Consider the following 3,234-nt stretch of genomic DNA (forward strand, 5'->3'; position numbering starts at 1 on the left):
GAGAAGGAAGGAAGGAAGGAAAGAGCAAAGAAAGAAATAAAGAGGAGAGAAAGAAGTAAAGTAAAAGAGAAGGAAGGAAGGAAGGAAGGGAAGAAGGAAGGAAGAAAGGAAGGAAGGAAAGAGCAAAGAAATAAATAAACAAAGAGGAGAGAAAGAAGTAAAAGAGAAGGAAGGAAGGAAAGAGCAAAGAAAAATAAACAAAGAGGAGAGAAAGAAGGAAGGAATTAAAGTGTGAAGGAAGGAAAAATAAGAAAGAAATAAGCAAAGAGGAAAGAAAGAAGTAAAGTAAAAGAGAAGGAAGGAAGGAAGGAAGGAACAAAGACATCTGAAAATAAATGAATATGACAGATGGAAAGAAAGGAGGTAAAGAAGGAGAACTAATCCTCTTCCCCTCTTCTTTCCCAGGACCTGGGACCCTGGCAGCGCCATCACATGCTCCCAAAGCTCGGTCACAAGATGTGCAGCGCTGTCCTCCTTCTCAGCATCAGAGAGCCTCTACACTGTAAAGAATTATTTCCCCTTTTTGTTGTCTCAACTTCTGTTTTGGGGTCAAGCCAACTTTCAACTCAAAACTTACTTTACTTTTGTTAAGATAACACACATATCTGTGTTTTGCTCAGAAATTCTAATGCACAGTTGACACAACTGAGTCATGCTTGTCTTCTCAAATGTAAGTTGAAGTTCACCCAGGGTTCACCACGCTAAGTCATTTTGCACATGCGCAGAGCGGCAGACCACGTTAGTCAACGTCTCCTCTATTGAAGGACCGAGCGCGAGAAGCGAGCTGACCGTTGGCGTAAGTAAACTTTTAACTTTTTCTATGGTCTAATATTTCAGAATAGCTTGAGTTTTGTTTTTACTAAGCTAAAGTTTTTAACGAAATACTGTGAACTGACCATTCAAACCTACAGTATAACGTGCAAGCTCTTAGTTTCAAAAACTTAGCTAGCTAAGTGATATGTTAAGTGTGTGTGTGTGTGTGTGTGTGTGTGTGTGTGTGAGTGAGAGTGAGAGTGAATATCGGGAAAAGAACAAACATTGCTCATTAATTAGCTAGTAGTAGCTAGCTAGCTATGTAATGATTATGTGGAGAAATTCTGAACTTGCCTTCAACTAAGTTATGCAAGTAACGAACTAATCCTCTGAATGTTAGTTAAGTTAGTTAGCCCTTATGTTGACTAGCTAGCTGGTTTGTTCGATGAAGGCTGTATATCTATGGATGAAGGCATGCATGGGGAAATGTTTTCTTTTGAATTTCTGTCATGGCTAAATATGCAGGCTGAGGTGGTTTAATTTAGGCACGCTTGTCCGAACATCTTCTGATAACGTATCTTTTGCATATGGTCAGATGTGGCAAATGAGCTATGACGTTGAAACACGTTAACTAGTTTAAACAAGTAATATACTTTTTTTTTTTTATCATGAATTGTGCGCCCACTTTTGCTCTAGATTTAGCGACTTTTCAAACCCCCGTTTTTCACGAAAGCGACTAGCCACAAATCTGGCGACTTTCTGTTGAAAAGACGCCAGTATTGTCCGGCGAGCAGGCAAGGTATTTCTCTGTTGTGTCCGCCAAAACAGTCTGTGACTGAGGCGCAGCCCCCCCCCCTCTGCTTTCTCCTCATCTGCAGCAGCACTGATCAGGCAGGTAGCTAGAAGGGGTCGGGGTAGGTAGGAGAGACAGCGGGACGGCGGAGGGAGCTACCTAAGTAATACTTAGAATGTAATATAAATTCACGTAGTGAGTTTGTGATTATTTTGGCTAAAGATTTATAGTCTCTCATATCCTCTTCCCCAACCGTCATTTTAATAACTAAATGAAGTGAAACGTTAACGTGAATATTATCAATAATAATAATATTGAAGTAGTGAACTATTTATAGTTTTCAATCTGAACTGAAATATTCATTACTCACGCTACCGTGTGTGTGTGTGTGTGTGTGTGTGTGTGTGTGTGTGTGTGTGTGTGTGTGTGTGTGTGTGTGTGTGTGTGTGTGCGCGCGCAATGAAGTGAGGGTTATCAGACTGACTTGCTTTGTTTTCTTTGGATAGATGTAGGCCTTAGTACACTAGGGAAAGGGCTGACCAATGCATTATTTTTGATTGGTATAAAATAGCCTTCCAACATAGGCATAGTCCTTAAATTGCATTACATTTCATGAAATAACAAGCTTGTCTGACAACACACCTATGCTATTTGTTTGTATTTTAAGCCACGCTAATGCAGTATTTTTGTTTCTATTTCTTTCTTCAGAATCAACTGATCGAAGATTAATTCAGTGTCATGACTGATGCAGTGGAACTGTAAGTTTTGTAGTTTTTCCTACAAATCAACGCAAAGTAATAAGGCATTACAAAGTTCAGCATGGATTCAATGGAACTACTTGCCCCTTTCCCTGCATATACAAAGTTGTGTACATTTTTTTTTTTATTATTTATGCAGCACTGATGTCCTTTCTGGTCTGTATCCCTCTTCTATTGTCCAGAACTAAAAGAGAGAGAGAGAGCAGTTGTTCTCCTTGGCCTGGCCCATTTCCAGAAAGAGAATCCCTCCCAATTCTTCAAGATTTGTAAGGTATGTGAGGAATCAATGCCACTCTGGAATCCATATCACTTGCTAATCTCAATCTTTTTGATCCAAATGAAGTCATGATCCTGTAGTTATAGGATATCTAGAAAATATGTCTTGTTATAAAAATCTAGACGTGGAAAGACATCTGCTTAAATGGAGAACAAGTGAATTGTTCAAAGTTGCAGTGACGGGATTCCTTGCTCAATTAATTTGACATTGTAATGTATTTCTTCCATTTACATAGGTTTACATTAGTTTGCATCAGACATTTTCATACCCAAGTTTGCTATGCATCTTGAATTTTCATGTGTTGAGGAAATAATGCTGATTTGCAATCTATTCTTATTACTTTGTTGTGTCATTAGCCAAACGAAGAGAGTGAGGCAGTGAAAGGAATGAACGTAGGAATCTTGGTGTTTACAGAGGAGGATCCTGAACGCCCTGTCCCCAAGGAGATGATTGATATTGCACTGATTCTGGAGAAGCATATCGTTCTTCGGGACCTGAAGGATGTGCCCAACACATTCGCCCTGCTGATGGGTCTGCTCTACGTCTCCAACATCCATTACCCAAAAGGGCTCAAGTACATGTTCGAGGTAATACAAAAGGTGATAATGAACATTGGTGGAGACCTTTGCTCTTCAAGAGTTAATGGACTCCGG

General features: G+C 39.7%; 1 long non-coding RNA gene across 1 annotated transcript; it reads left to right on the plus strand.

Annotated features, from left to right (window-relative positions):
• Positions 1-594: 594 nt before the first annotated feature.
• On the plus strand, positions 595-2,571 carry LOC114564846 (uncharacterized). Its single transcript, XR_003693852.1, has 3 exons — positions 595-796; positions 2,255-2,304; positions 2,487-2,571. It is a non-coding gene; the product is annotated as an uncharacterized LOC114564846 (long non-coding RNA).
• Positions 2,572-3,234: the final 663 nt, after the last annotated feature.

The sequence above is a fragment of the Perca flavescens genome, chromosome 12 (genome assembly GCF_004354835.1).
Source record: "Perca flavescens isolate YP-PL-M2 chromosome 12, PFLA_1.0, whole genome shotgun sequence".
Classification (NCBI taxonomy): domain Eukaryota; kingdom Metazoa; phylum Chordata; class Actinopteri; order Perciformes; family Percidae; genus Perca; species Perca flavescens.